Source organism: Triturus cristatus, chromosome 12, assembly GCF_964204655.1.
Source record: "Triturus cristatus chromosome 12, aTriCri1.1, whole genome shotgun sequence".
NCBI lineage: Eukaryota > Metazoa > Chordata > Amphibia > Caudata > Salamandridae > Triturus > Triturus cristatus.
This window is the reverse complement of record NC_140595.1, coordinates 690,327,522-690,344,425: the sequence shown is the minus strand read 5'-3', so window position 1 is coordinate 690,344,425 and position 16,904 is coordinate 690,327,522.

The following is a 16,904-nucleotide window of genomic DNA, read 5'->3' as shown; positions in this document are numbered from 1 at the left end:
GGATAAAAACAAGAGCAGCAAAAAGAAAAGAAGCAAGGAAAAAAGAAATAAAAATAATGGATGTAAAAGAAGAAGAAAAACAGCTCAATAGAATGAAATAATGTAAAGCAGAAGAAAATATAGAAGGAAAGTAGAGAGGAATAAAGAAAGGAATGAAGAAAAGAACGAATTAAAGGGGGGGCGAAATATGAAATAAAAGAAGGAGAAAAGGAAGTACAGGAGGAATATAAGAAAAAAAGGGAGAAAATGAAAGAAGAAGAGGAGGAATGAAAATGAAAGAAGAATATAAAGAAGGCGACCAAGATAGAAAGAGTGATGAATAAACAAGGTGGACAGAAGGAAATAATAAAGGAAAGAAGGAATGAAAGTACAGTGGGAAGGAGAAAAAGACGAATATTCTTTAAAGTAGGAAAAAGAGGAAAATAAATTAGAACAGAAAAATTACGAAGATAATCAAAGAGATAAGGAAAGCATGAAGGAAGACTGAAAGGAAATGAAGAAGATATGAAGAAGTAAGGAAAGAAAGAAACAGAGGCAAACGGGTAGTTGTCTGGCTAAAGTCTTGAAAATTGGGCATTAAAATGCATGGTTTTGCACCATTTTTCAAACTTTACTCTGGGAACAATCCACGTGGGCTCTCAGAGAAAAGATTGAATCGCAAGTTTTCTCACTTAGTCAATGTAATTTGGTCCACGTGAGGGTTTTTATCTTTTTGGCTACTCCTTTTCGATTATACTTAGAGCATCAAAGAACCCTTTGAAGTTGCTGTTTTATCTAAGCTGAAGTTTGACAGTTTTGATGTGAAGTGTGTTAAAAACATCAAGCTTTGTTCTACGGATGGACTTTTTCCTGGCCAACATAGCATTATTTGTTATAAACTCAACACAAAACATACGTCGTTTCAAGCTAAGAGTCACAATCTAGCACGAACATAGAGAATTGTCTGCTGAGGCACCACTGCTGTATAAATTCCAAGTTAAAACAGCCTGTCATTTGCCTAAAATTAAAACTTTAAAGGTTATTTATTGGTGTGAAGAGTATGCTGGTGATTCTTAGAGCAGGCTAATTTTTCACACAATTGTATTATGGCACAAAAAGTGTCTGAAGAACTTCTTAAGCTGTGAGCTGACATGGAGTGCCATTGCATGCTCTGTGTTAAAATGGAACCCCCTTCCACTGTTAATGCAGCCCCTGCTGCTGTGGGCTGCTGTGGCAAGAGAATATTAAGCTGTAGCTGAAAGGGGTTTGGACATCCTTCTTCCTAAAGATGGGCCAGGTTCTTGACTGCTCAACGCTGAGACTGGGCACCCTCCTCCTCAGGTAAGTGTTTGGGTGTGGGTGAGAGGCTCTGGCAGGGCATGGCTGCTAAGTGTTACTGAGGCCAGTGGAGGCACTCCAGAATCTTGAGGGACGGGCCATGGTCTACTGGCTAAACTCCTGACATTGAAACCTGAGCACCTCGCTTTTAATTCTGGTTCTGAACATTAACTACAAATCATGTTATTCAGGACAAGTCATGGATTCCCCTGCAAATAAAATTGTATTCATGTGTAATCCATATTTGTAAAGCCGAACATATCACCCCTTAAGGTTTCAAGGTGCTGGGGGCTGTCGGGGAGATTACGTGAGCTATTGCCCAGAGTCGCATGATGTTGAGCTGCTGCCGGTGCTGGCTATTGATCCGCGAGCCCCTTGCTCTGGAGTCAGCAGCTCTGGCCGTTGCGCTGTGTAAAATGTATACATATAAAAATGCAATGCATTTGTGGAATATGTAAGTTTCCCGTTGTTGTACTGCACTCTGTTGCTACCCAGTTAACTTTGCACTCCATAAATACCAATACAAACATATAAATTGAGGTTGAGAAGTTAGAACTACCAAGGAACACGTCACCCGTTTGGAGACAAGCCAAATATATTAACATACCCAGGGCAATATTTTGGCCTGTCTGCACACCATTGGCATGTAGGTGGTTAGGGGTGTTATCAGGGCACTGGTGGCTTGATAAGGGCCAGCTCCACCATCATACATGTCAGGAAAGCCACACAGACCATCTGAAGAGATTCCTATTGCATTGTGTTAACCTGCTCCTGTGGCTCAGCTATGGCACTTCTAAGTTTCTAATTGAGGCCCGCATTCTTATGAAATGTTCCAGGTCCTCCTCCTGCTTACACATTTGCCTTTGAGCGACCTATATAAAATGCTGGCATCCTCTTTATTTTTAAGCTTCCATAGTCTACCCTGGAAGCCATCCTATTGCACATTCCTTTTTGTGGCACTTAACAAGGAACTTGCAGAATATTTCTAGGCCTAATGATCTGTGCTTGGCTTGCAGTGACCATAAGGCCTTGAAAAATGAAGGACATCATGAGACTATGAGTGTACGTGTCAACAGCACATTTCTTTTTTGGTCGCAGAACATTTCATAAGTCAAGATCCAAATATAGGCACATTTCTGTTGTCAATTAATAATTGCATAAATGTTTGGAAAGTCTCACTGTGGGTGGTGCCTGATTGGCTGTATTTTTTATACAAGATGAATTAAAGATATAAAAACCCATGTGAATCATTACACTTGAGGTCAGCCACAAATGGAGGCTGTCCTCACGTCGCTTTGTTCCATAAAAGTCTTACTTTGAACTTTACTGCCTGATTGTACTTCATTTTTTTTTTTTTTAATTCTTTTTATTATTAACAAAACAACAGCACCGATTTCCAGATATTACAATCAAAGTATCAAAGTAGTCAGTGATGCGGTACATACAGTTTAGAATTCATATTATGTATTTACTAATAGGTTTCCACACAACCACAGTATTTTCTTCAGTGCCACAGTTACTTTGTCTTACAGCTTTCTGTGCCAAGCTACTTCTGTCAGGGGTATGTTCTTAGTAATTTGGATTCAGCTGCTCCAGCATTGCAATACCCTCTTCGGCAACAGTATATCACTTGCGCACAATATATAGATTTCAGTGAAAGGAAAATCTGTATCCAGCATAAAGGGTTAAAACTTGACACAAAGAATTTCGCGCCACACTGGGCCTGATGTATTAAATGCCTTTCACCCTTGCATAGCTTGTACTGCACAAATTTGTAGGTTTTGCAAGAGTGATTTTTGCAAGTGAAAGATGGATTTTCAACACAAAATAACTGTGATTCTTTGCTCATTGCAAACAAAAGGGGATGGCAAAGAGACATTCCCTCCTTCTTTGAAATTTGCAAGGAAATTCATCAGTGCTTTGTTACTGCTCATGTACTTGCCCAGCATCAAAATATCACTAACTGCCCTTCTCATTTGACAACCATTGAAGCTGCCTGGGCAGCACAGTTTCCGCTGCAAAAAAGACAGCTGTGTATGCGGGGAGCAGACATCTGTATAAATGACCTCTGCATGCTCCTCCTGATGCCCCTTTCGTACAGTGCCATTTTTAGATTGAGCCTGGTTGCACAGGATGCCTGTTCAAGAAAGATATACTGTGAGCTTACATTGGGCTTAAAGCTCCTCCATTTCTTAACATTAGTTTACTTTATTGTCACTGTCATTTACTTGCTTCTTATTTGTTGACTTGCCTTGTCCATCTAGTTGTTTGTTCCTCCTCTGGAGCATAGACTGTTTACTTGTGTCTTTCCAATGGTCACTTTAGCAAACTATTTTTTTCTTTTTGCGTAGGTAATCCACGAGAGTGCATGTGTTTTCCAGTTGTCTTCCTCGTGTGCTTCTCTGCCTCCAGCACTCTGTGTTGCTCTCTCTCTCCCCCGTGTGCTTCTCTCACACTCGAGGTCCATGCTGCTTCTCTCTCACATGTGTGCTTCTCACCCCTTCTCACTCCTTGTTGTTTCCCACCTGACCTCTCCTCAGTACCCACTCCACTGAAGTCCAATTTATTTAAGTACATTTCAGAACTTTTCATACTTAAAAAAGTCCTTTTGCGCCACATCTTTTTTTGATTTATTTACAAATCCATTTCAGATCAGTATACTTTTAAAAATAGATCCACTAATGTCATTTTGGAAGCAAGCAAGCTTGGTGATGCATGTGTGCTTGGGTAGTGACACCTTCTTGTGCATACGTCATCACAGATACATGCATACAAACTGACAGGGCACATAATTGCACCTTTTATCATTTGTTTATTCATGGTGTACAGTGTATTGCATGAACAAAAGTACTGGGAGACCTACTGGCTTTGCCGATGCTTGTTTTACACTGCAACCCCTGTACAGCAGTTGCAACACCACCAATGAGTGAATACAGGGATGGCAAACTGCTGTCACTTGCAGTTCTCCATCGCTGCATCTGCAGCTGGCCGCAAGGATCCAGAGAAAGAAAGTAGAGATGAGCGAGGCAATAAATTAACAGAGAGAGCCAGGCCAGAGCCGAGGCTCTCGAGCTGAGCTGAGTCTTGAAATTATTTGGGATGTAAATCAAGCGAAAAAGATCACGTATAAGGTGATGACATCCCTCCCAAATTAAAATATATTTATATATGTATTTAACTCCGGAAAAGCTTTCACCCTAGTACATCATATTATATCACTGCATTGAGAGAACTGTATTAGAAGTGAAAGTTTTAAAGACAAACTTAGAAACATTACCGCTTTGTCTTACATAGCACGTAAGGTTAGAGCCACATGCACGCTTGGCTCGTTTCGGGCTCGAGGGTCCAAGAAGATTCTCGAGCCAGAAACAGACACCTGGCTCGTCCACCTTTACAAGAAAGCATTCCTCATAAATACTAATGAATCAGGAGTTTTTTACGACTCCGCGTGACCAGGCTTTGGCACAGCATAAAAGAGACGGAAAGTTGCATAGAAGCAACGTGAGCTGGCCAATGTTACAGCTGCCTTGGGAAAGTCAGACACAATTGACTGTTTGCATTTCTGCCTTAGGCTAATTTTGCCAGCCAGGTATGGGCTTTTTATGCCATGTCTACACCTAAGCACATTGTACCAAAGTTCATGCTTTAATGACATTTTTTAGTTCCTTACAGGAGGGTAGTGATCACAAGCATACATGGTCACACTCACAAGATACACTTCTAAATTAAGAACATTCAAAAGTTCACAGGTATTCTAATTTAGGAAAGCCAGAAACGAATGTCTCACCTCTAAGGAAGAACCAATTTAAGAAAGTCTGGAAATAATGTCACACCTTCAAGGGAGCATCAGCTCTTATTCACATGTAGGAACAGGTGCTAACCATGAAAAATAGGCTGAGAAAAAAAGCAAAAAAGTTACTTCTCTTCAACTATCAGGGCTTGATTTCAGCGCAACGTACAAAGTTAAATTATCATATAATAAATAATATTTTGTGCCAGTCTATGTAGGGCGCACCACACACAGAGTTGCCTCTAAGTGCTATGTTTTTTGTTTTCCAACTGTATTGTACTCACTTTTTCGTATCCAGATGAATAACTTGGTGTTTCCAGAAGCCAAATCAGTGTCCAGCAGGCTGATTATGGAAACCTAAAACACTTAGGGGCATATTCTCAAGGATCTATTGCCGAGTTATCGGCACCTTAGCGCAGCCAAAGTCGCGCTAAATTTATCGCCCCATTCATGAGCTGGTGCAAACAGCCTATATCACCAGTATCCCGGTGATAGCATCCTCAAAAAACATCGCCAAGGATGAGACCAGCAACTATAAATAATGAGATGCAGAGTAGGCGTTCCCGAGCAAAAAGGCACAACAACACCACCCCTCAACATTCTCAACGACCAGCCAGATCGGTGATAAGATCACAAAACATGCGATAAGGCGCGTTAACAGCAGGAAATTAACACCTACTCTGACCTGGTGCAAAGCCGGATGACAACCTGCAGCATAAAGGGAGCCCAGCCCAGAGCCACACCTGAAGAACAACAGATTCCATGGAGCCACTCATCATGCAGCTTGGAGCCCCAACAGGGCCACAACACCCACCGCCACCCAACCCCGGACCAGCCCCCGGCCCCCCCACACCCCCAACCTCCCGCGGACCAAGAGATTGCACAACATCAACGTCACGAAATCATGACCAAAATCATTCACCTGATGCTGCAGAATCACAACAACTAACAGTCATGTGAGTACAGAAAAAGCAGAAGCAATCATTCACCATTGAGATTCCAAACCAAATATCACAATCAAATTTCCCACCAAACAACTATTTGGAAGAGTCATGATGCGTCATTCCTGGACAATCTGTAAGTGACAACCTGTAAGACAACATCCCAGATAAGAAGGTGTGTCAGGCACACATCAAAGCAAAGAGAGAGAGCGAGAGAGAGAGAGACTTAACAAGGAGCGCAAGGACAATCGGGCCCTTGGCTCATACATGCCAACTGTTGCATGTGTTTCGCAATTGGTGCACCCTAAATCTAAGGTCTGGCAACAATTTCAGCGCGAAGGCCACATCACATTTCAGAACTGCAAGCAGTAGTCAGACTAAAATAAGGCATGAAAGCTCCTTTGTCTCAATACACAAAGCAGGAGGACATCCGAACCACCGACAATGGACTGCATTGTGCCCGGCACCCCCTGAGTGAGATACCATACCAGACTCTGGCGGCTCCCACACCACAAACTGCGCTAATGAAAGACCAACGGGTCCATACCCCACACACACTTGCCCCTGCTCGAGCTACACCTGCATGGCATTCCCCCAACACATTGACAAAAACAACCCATACATCCAAACGTTGAACACACATACGACTCATTGCTCCGAGCTGTGGCATATCGTTCACAGAACACAATGTCAGGCAATCCCAGGCACATGCACAACCCCAGTAACTTGGAACTGTACTGTGCACGAATGTTGCATCTGTTGGTAGCTCTGCCAATGGCAGTTTTGCAAATAAGTAACCGTCTGAGTTTCCGGCTTGAGTACGTCACATGCGTACATCCCTGGTTCCACTGTCGATCATGCACATTCGAGTGGCCCATGGAGGTCTGCCTATCCAACACAACGGTAGCTGAACTGGATTATGACTTGTGTGTGCGCTCCCTGTTGGCCGACGAACAGGAGTGCAACCGGGATACCTGGGCATGGGAGGCCTTGATATGTGGTGTCTGTGCCGGCAGCAGTGGATGGGAGATTGCACAAGTCATCATGTGCAGTGACCACATCGAGGCGCTCCCCTATTGGGCTGTGTTGCGGATTGGTGAAATTGCGTGGTCGGAACACATCTGTCAGGACCAGTTAATGGACTGGCTCTCCCTTGTGTTCCTTGAATTCGAGAACAACTTACTTCTGGAACTGATTGCCTGTGAAGCAGCGCACGCATTCATGGACTAGTAACTACCTTCCTGCAGCCACTACTGATTGACACCCAGAGCACAGGTCCCAACACCGTGTTGCATCGTGGAGGAATGTTCCCATAAGCCAGAACAACAGTGGACATGTCTTCATTCACTCGGACTCAGAATGCACGGTGGGTGCACCTACGTATGCTGTCACACACCTGTGCAAGGTGCTGCAGCACAATGGGCGGACCTGCATAGCGTCGTATGGCAAAGTTCCTAAACTGACATACTGCTGAAGGGAGACTACACACATGGCAATGTAGCACGACGTATGGCCTTGTTGGTCCCTTTCACCTGCTCACTGTCTGCAAAGCACACAGTCGGCGCAGTCCGGTGGTACAGCTCCATGCAGATCCCATGGGCTGTGAGTCATGTCCCCTGACACGGGGCAATGAGCAGACGCCAAACATCACATGACTCGACCAGCAAGACAAGGTGGGCTGACATAGTTGCCAACCGTGAGGATATGTGTTCATTTTTGCCTCCCCATTTCTTGCACCTCGACCCTTTCCCATTCTGCCTGTAAGTGTCTTAAGCATTTGTCTGCCTGTTGTGGCCCATTACTTGCCTGTACTGACACGCACATGCTAATAAAGTCTACGCAACTTTACCAGTGTAAAACTGTGATGAGTGTTGATTAGTCTGAGAAATTGTGTGCCTCAATGAGCATTGTCCTTACACAGGGAGGGACAGACTGCCTCTGGTACATAGGTGGTGAATCCCTATTGGCAGCTTCGCCTCTGTGGGCCAGACATTGTGTTTGGGATAGTTGCTGGTAGACCTGTGCTCTTACGTGTCTTCAGTAATGTGAGTATGGTGTCCAACTTCTTGCCATGTGGATCAATATGATCCATTAAAACAGACTGTGTCCACACTGTTGTGTGTGAGTACATCATGCGAAGAGATGTACTGCAGCCACATGTGATGTGGGACAGTACTTCAGGCGTGTTACCGATTCTGACATTTCTACACACAGCCCTATATAACACATGGACGTGGGGCTACGTTGGGGATGTGAGATTGTTGATCATGTGCAATGAGGCCACAGCTGGTTCACACCTTCACATTCATCTAATTGGCCATGTGGGTCAGGGTCAAACATGCGCCAATATGACATTTGCCAGGGTGTATCTTTTTTGTGCAATCAATGTCCCTACTTTCATCCATACTTATACACGTGAGTGAACATAGACAAGACACATATGTGTGATTTGGAATGTTTTATTCACATTCTGGGGAGTGTCGGAGCGACAGGAGTACGTGGCCAGTTCAAGACCACACTACGTGGTTGCCTAATGGTGGGCCAAGGAGAGTCCTTGGGGGAATGCAAGGTTAATATTAAGAGGACATTTTTCTGTGTAATTGGTACAAGAGCAGATATGGCAGTCCATGTCGGGGTCCAGATGAATGTCACAGAGTGTTCCGGGGGACAGTGGGATGTGTTGTTCCAGGGCATGATGCATAGGGCTGAACAGGCAGGGACAGGCCATGTGGCGGGTATGGATGCTACTGCCTCCTTCCTCATACAGTCATTACCCTCCACATCTTATGTCTTCTGTGTACGGCGTGTCAGGTGTGTGTGGCAGTGTTATGGCTGCATCACTGTGGGGCACTGACACATCAGGGTGCAAAGGTAATAGGTCTGCATCACTGTTTGCCAATGACACATCAGGGGGCGGAGATGTGTGTGTCGAAGTTCCAGCAGCAGTTATCTGGGACAGGCTCTGTGGCAGCAATGGCAAGATGAGGATCTGCAGGGCCTGGAATATCCCAGCTACATCTCGCTGGTGTTCAGCCATGGCTGCCCGACTTCCAGCCTGCATCTGCTCCAAGGTCTCCATTGTCCTCCGCATCTGTGCCAACTCCGTCCTGTCATCGCTGGAGCCTGTCTGATTGGACAGTTCTTGTATCCGAGTAATGGCCCCAGCGAGGTCAGCCAAGGATTGTCGTGAGCATGGTGCGGACAGTGGGTGCCCATTAGGGACTGTAAGTGGTCCCTGATGGGACTCAGACACCCATGTATGGCATTGAGTTTGGCTGCCACGAGATCGAAACCCACCTGCAGCTGATCAGTCATCTCCTCCTGGCACGCTAACACACGGCGTTGGAATTCAATGTGTTGCTCGTGGGGGTCCTGTGAGCCAGCCGTGGTGGTGTGTGCTTCCTGCTGTGTGGTCTGTGCAGGGTGTGGGGTCACCGCGATGCACCTCAGCTGCCCTGCTTCTGTGGATGGGGTGCGAAGGCTGTCTCCGAGCTGTTGGAGGGTGTCTGGGCAAATGTGCAGAGTGTCCTCTTCATCATCACTGTAGAGATGTGTGGTCCGCTCTGTAGGAGGTGTTGATTGTCCCTCTGCAATTTTAGGGGGAGATGCAGGTTAACAGTGTGTCCCATGTATGTTCACGCATTGTACATGTTTACATACAGACTGCATGACAAAATACATTGTGACTGTTGTGTAGGAGCTGGCTATTTGATGGGAGACAGTGGACATTTTGACTACATGACGGATGTGAGGTTGTAATCATACATTATCATCTCACAGTGTCATGCAATGCCAGATGTGACTGGTTAGTTTCTACGCACGAGTGGCACCAGTTGTGTCCTCTGTCCTGTTGTGTAAGTGCTGCATTTTGTGCCACATTGTCGTCAACCTTGATGTGCTGTGATTGCTATGTGTGTGTGCTGCATTGTTGGCGAGTTGACCCTGCAGCTCTTATTTGGTGGCTCCTTATCCCTTTGAGTTGGTGTGCCTTTGACTTGTGTGTTTTTCTGGTGCTGTGATGTTTGCGACTTGGGTCATTGGTGATCTTGGACATATTTTGTACTCTTGTGCATTGTTTTTCTGCAGATGTGTTTTTGAAGTCATGGGTTGTAGGTGCACATGGATGTGTCAGAGTGTGACCTGATCCTTTACAGATGTGGTCCACACTCAGCCACCTCGAAGTCGTCTCCTGCACCATGTCATGTATTGTGAGTGCAGCCATGCTATCTGTCATGCGGTGTCACTTGCATAGTCCGTGTGGCTCACAGAGCCGCTGTTTTTCTAGATTCAGCACATGTGCATGGGTAGGTTGTGGCATTGGTGATATGGAGGGGGGCCCATTTGTGCACATTGTGGATGGGGGCCTACTTGGTACTTCTATGTGTGCTGCAGTGTGCCAAGGGTATCAGGGACATGTTCCACACTCATTGTGGGTGTGCAGTGTGCTACACATGATTGTGCATGTGTGCCACTGTGCCCATCTCCCTCCATCCCCCCAGTCCCTGGTTGTTACCCACCTTGTTGCTGTTGGGTCAGGTCATATCAAGCTGTGTCCAGACCACCAACTCCTTGCACCGTCTCCACACTCATGACTGTGGCCATCATTTCCTCCAGCTCATCCAGCTCCTCCTGTGGCGCAGGACTCCCACCTCCAGTCGCCTTTGCTGCCTTCCTGTTGGCAGCGAGCTTCTTCTTGGTTTGGCTGTGCACTTCATGCCAGCGCTTCTTGACCTCCTCCATTGACCTCCTCGACACTCTGACTGCATTCACGTTGGTGACGATGGACTGACATATTTCCGTTTGTGTTGCCAGTGACGCAGTGGAGGTGAGAAACAGTTGTTGGTAATGTTCTCTCACCTCCGTGACGATGATCCTGTCTTCATGTTGACTGAATTCCGTCTTCCTCTTCTCCTTGCACTTCCCCGGGCACGGGGTTCCTGGCTGGTCCTCCGTGGGGCTTGTGGGCTTCAGGTTGTCCTCTGCACACGGTCTGGGTGCATCCATGGTGCTAAACAGTTTGATTTGGTTTTGGTGTGTTTTGTTTTTTTTGCTTTTATAGTGCATTTTTCTGCATGTCGCGTGGGAATTGCAGGCCTGTGGCTGGTTTTTGCTGATTTTTGTATCGCGCTTGGCCTCATCGCAGCTTTTTTGCGTACATGCTTCGCATTTTTGCGGGTCGCATTGACTTTTTCGCGGACATTTGACGCGTTATCGTGTGCCTATCGCATGGTGCCGCCGGCTTGGGAATACCGCGTTACCACGGTGTTATTTTCCCGCGATAGACTGCGATGTGAAGAGTTGCATTAAGCAAAATTTTGTTATCACGCGTTCTTGAGAATATCCCCCTCAGAGTATGCAGAGAAGTTTTCAACTTTGTCTGAGGCAATTTTTTCACTTAATCCCTTCCTATTCCAGCATTCAGACATACGACTACAAGGAATAATGGGCTAGATGAACGAAGCATTACCGAATCGGTACCCAGTCGTAAACTGGTTACCAACCACAAAAATGACATTTTCGAAGTACCAAAAGCATTTCCTGTGCTAGTGTTTCGAATCAACAAGTTACTGAATCAGTATTTTAGTAACCAGTGTTTGTGAGTTGCTGTTACTGATTGACAAATGCCAACCGCCAAATATTATGTATCAACCATTCATAAATACCAACTAGACACAAAAAATGGATTTTGCACTTGCAAATTACCACCAACTCTGATCAGGAGGTAACCAGGTGCTAAACATATAAACAGGCCCAAAATGATTCAGGGTGCTCCACAATGGCAGCGCTGTACATGATTGCGAGGAGGATGTGGATGCTCAATGCCCTTCAGAGAATTAGGAGGAGACAGAAACAGATATTCAGAGTGAGTGTCACACTCTTCCTGCAAACAGAAGAGGACATATTTGATAAATATATGCTGAGTAGTGCAGTTATTGTAGATTTAATTGCTGAAATACAGCCTTAGCTTGAGGGAAACATTTTCAGAAGCAATGCCATACCCACCTATGTGCAGGTACTATGCTCACTCCATCTTTTAGCTTCTGGGAGTTACCAAGGTGTCATTGCTGCTGCAGGTAGTGTATCACAGAGTGCTCTTTCTAGTTTTGGAAGACTTTCCTGGATGCGATAGTACAGAGAACACATCATCATATAACTTTCCCCAGCACAGCACAGGAGTTGCAGTTAACTAAATTGATTTTTTATCGCAGTGCCCTATTTCTGCATCTAATTGGATGTATTGATGGCACCCATGTTTCCATATGTTCCCCGTCTCACAATGAGTATATATTTAGAAACAGAAAAACAGTCATTCACTCAATATCTAGGTGGTGTGTGATGCAAATATATCATAACAGATATCGTAGCAAAGTACCCTGGCAGTACACATGACTCTTTAATGTACAGGCATAGCATCATTTACTCACATCTTCTTTGAGGAGAGTTTGAAGATTGCTATCTACTTTGTGAATATGGCTTATGCATATGACTTAAATGTCCTAAATATATAAATTGTATATATTGTAAGCACATTTCCCAAAAGTTTTGTAGGTGTCCGTGCATATGCCATGTGGTCATGGATATAGACACCATATCTACATCCATCCAACCAAAGTGAGGTATGCCACAATGCAGCACACAAGATGTGCGGATGCCTTACAATATTCCCTAGAGACAAGTTGCAAGATAATCACTACTAGTGCAATTCTTCACAATGTTGCAATGCGTAAAGGAGTGCCAGAAATCATGTCTGGTTCATAATCTGTTGAGGATGATCCCCAAAACCCCCCAGCACAGGCAACATAGGAAGGTACACTGGTAGCAGAAGGAAGAGCCATACGTAATGCAGTGGCGGCTTGTGAGATTTTTCTGTCAGAGTGCACCGCGGTGAGCGAGCGCAGTGAGCGAGACCAAACATCTTAAGGAGGGTAAATGGTGCATTTTCAAACCAATTTGAGAAGCAGGAAGGTTAATAAAGCAATTGTGAAAGTGTGTTTATTACATTAATAAAGGGATGTAATATAACAACATGTAGATAGAAATCTTTCTGAAGCTAGGCCCTGCCAGTGCCATGCACCTCTGAGCAATATACACACCGTGTGCCAGCAAGGCCTAGCGACAGAAACATTTCTATTGTTATGTTTTTGAAGCAGAGAGTGGTACAGAGGCGTACACACTATCAGCCAGGGAGCTCACCACAAAGACACTGTCATGGTGTGAGCTGCCACAGTGAGGTCAGTACACGGCCTAATAACCTGCACTAATGGCGGGTGTGCTTTAGAAGTGCACTAACTTACCCTCACCTGCATTCTGTGACCCACACACTGACAGCCAAGGTGCTGAATACTAAGGCTGTCTATACTTTTTTCACCTCATGCGGCTTTTCATCCACCAATGTATTCTTTCTGACCCTGCCATCCTTGTATATATACTTTTCATCCCTGCATTCTCCATTTTCCACTATTTTGCTGTCTTTGACTTCCTCCTGCTTTTACATATTGCTGCTTTTCTCACTCACTCTTGCTCTCGGATAAAGTCTGATGATTAAAAATAAGTCCCGGTCCCCCGAAAGAGTGCCGGTGGGTCCCACCCTCAAATACAGCTCCAGTTAAGCCCCCCCCCCTCCCACAGTAGCAGCCTCTTTCACTGTGACCAGGGGGCTCTATCACCATCATCGGTGACACACCCGTTAAAGAGTGGGATACTTGTCTCCACTTGTCATGTCCGTTAGAACGTCCTTTCTATCTTGTCTACCTCTTTAACGTGTTGAATCGATGACGGTGCTAGCAGAGGTTATTCGGATCAGCTGTTATCTAAAGTCCAGTATTTACAGTTTCTGTCTCAAAATGGTGTTTATTGAGGGCAGGTGAATTGCAGTTGTCGCTCCTGTATGTCCAAATAGCCCTCCTGGTCACAGTGAATGAGGCTGCCACTATGCGAGAGTCGGAGCTTATCAGCTCAAATGAAGAAAATAAAGATCTTTGCAAAATCTGACTAGAATATACTTTGCAGCAAAGTTCAAAATTAATAACAAAAAGATGAACTTGCATACTTTCACTGACAGAAGTGAAGCAAAAAAGGCGAACTCGGCTGTCACCGTACAGGCGTGTCGCTGCATGCTGTGCAACAACGCCTGCCCAATACACCCCCCTCCTCCTGCCGCCACCCTACCTTGCGAGGTTTCACAAACTTAAAAAGATTACCGTGTCAAAAATAAAATACTGAATAGGTAACTCGAGCTGACTCGGTTACGTCCGGCATTGGAAGTGGGCTTTCTTAGACATGTTAGCTGAATAAAAAAACCTTATCCCTCGAAGGCTACAGAATGATTACTGTACAGTACAGAAAGTGTTTTCAAGTGCTTATGATTTCTGCGGGTACACTTACAAACCGGTTCAACAATTTGTTTTCAGTGATCTACATTTAATTTAAAAGAACGACGTGAAAAGTTTCATTAAGAGGAGCATGATGTCAGAAAATGCAAACAGGTGGTGACGGCCCCTGCCTACCCTCTTTTGTGCACCCACAAGCCAAGCTAGTCAGGCATAACCCCAGCTCTGCTGTTACCAGCACAGTAACGGGTTCAGTGATGCACATTTTGACTGGGTGGCGCCCACCCCCTGTTTCAAGCAGCTTTATTGCTGTTGGATAATCCACTTCTCTACTGCTCAATATTCAGAGAAAATCCTCCACACAAGTCTCGCGAGCCGCTGACTCGCTAACGCCCGTAAGTGACTTTGAACCCGGAACGGCAGGACTCCTGCAGTGAACGACTGATACAATCATTAACCACGTTCTCCCCTATGCCTCTCTGTTAATGACCTCCAGCATTAGCAAAATGAATATCAAAACAAGCCTGCAGCTGGCCAGACTGAGTAACATACCTTGCGTGCAGGTACACCGTATGTGGGCATGAAGTGTGGGATCAGTGCACACCACACGCCCTGTACAAGGCACGAGAACAGTGGTGCATTGCAGAATAGGGATTAGCTAAGTGTGAAATAAATAGCGCTGCACACCAGTAGCATTGTGCTTGGACCTAAGCACGCCCAGCTGTTGCTGATTGATCAGTGCACGGAGGCCTGACCCAGGATCACACCGTGTGATCGAGCGAGGACATGGCATTTTTTTTAACAGACTCCTGACAGCTTCCCGCACACACCGGCCTCAGGTCTACGTGTAACGATTTGTTTGCTGTGTTTAAAAGCACACCATCCTTTAAGAGTCCACCTTGAAGGTGCTGCTTGCGGACTATTAATGCCCGCTCTGGTGTGCTTCAAGTCAGCGTAGTCAGAGTATTAATGCCCGCGCTCTCCGCTCTGGTGCGCTTCAAGTGTCGTCGGAGTATTAATGCCCGCACTAGTGCTTCAAGTGTCATCACAGCAGTCACGGCCGGCATGAGGGTGTGGGGGGTTAATTTAATGACTAACACTTACCAGTATTCTCCTAAGGTCCCACGTCAAATCACGTCTCCTGTGCACCGTGGAACTAACTTCTCCCCGCTCTTTTCTTTTGTCGCTCAACAGGAAATACTGCCAAATCAGGAGACTGGATGCGACGGGGGCCGGGCGGCTGACCTTTATTTACTGTGTATCCTGGCATCTGATAGGGCATGGGGCAACTTTGCGAAAAACGCATCACCGCCCAAGCAGGAGCCTATGTTCAAACGGCTGCACTACACTAGGCATGCGCAGCATTCCTAATGGTGTGTGAATGTGAGTGAGGACCAACGCTCCTCGCTCACATGCGTAGTCAGACCATCTTGGACTCTAGCTCTCGCCTGCGTGCCCTGTGCGCTGACATGCACACTTTAACTCCACGAAGCACAGGCCGGACCGGAAATGTAAACAGACAAATTGTGTGAAAGCTGTCAATTCGTCTGCTTACATTCCTGTTGCCCGAACTGCAGTGAGCAGTTTCTTTTGTGGGGCGCCGCCCCGGCGCCCTTAATGGACCATCCGCTACTGGTATTAATGCCCGCACTAGTGCTTCAAGTGTCGTCACAGCAGTCACGGCCGGCATGAGGGTGTGGGGGGTTCATTTAATGACTAACACTTAGCAGTATTCTCCTAAGGTCCCACGTCAAATCACGTCTTCTCTGCACCGTGGAACCAACTTCTCCCCGCTCTTTTCTTTTGCCGCTCAACAGGAAATACTGCCAAATCAGGAGACTGGATGCGACGGGGGCCGGGCGGCTGACCTTTATTTACTGTGTATCCTGGCATCTGATAGGGCATGGGGCAACTTTGCGAAAAACGCATCACCGCCCAAGCAGGAGCCTATGTTCAAACGGCTGCACTACACTAGGCATGCGCAGCATTCCTAATGGTGTGTGAATGTGAGTGAGGACCAACGCTCCTCGCTCACATGCGCAGTCAGACCATCTTGGACTCTAGCTTTCGCCTGCGTGCCCTGTGCGCTGACATGCGCACTTTAACTCCACGAAGCACAGGCCGGACCGGAAATGTAAACAGACGAATTGTGTGAAAGCTGTCAATTCGTCTGCTTACATTCCTGTTGCCCGAACTGCAGTGAGCAGTTTCTTTTGTGGGGCACCGCCCCGGCGCCCTTAATGGACCATCCGCCACTGACGTAATGCCATTGTTAACAATTACTTTTAAGGTATGCAAATGATGCTCTGTGTTCCTTTTTGAAGAAAGCTAAACATAAGAAATGCAGTGTTAAACAAATTTACCTTTATTTTTCAGGTTGTAAAGGGAGTTGTAAAAATTTTTTAACTCACCAGAATGTTCAAATGAACATAAAAAATCATTACACATGTTACTGAAATAGTGAAAAAGACAAAACAATATGTGGTGTAATTGTAAAAGTTATTGCTGTTTGTGTCGACTACGAAC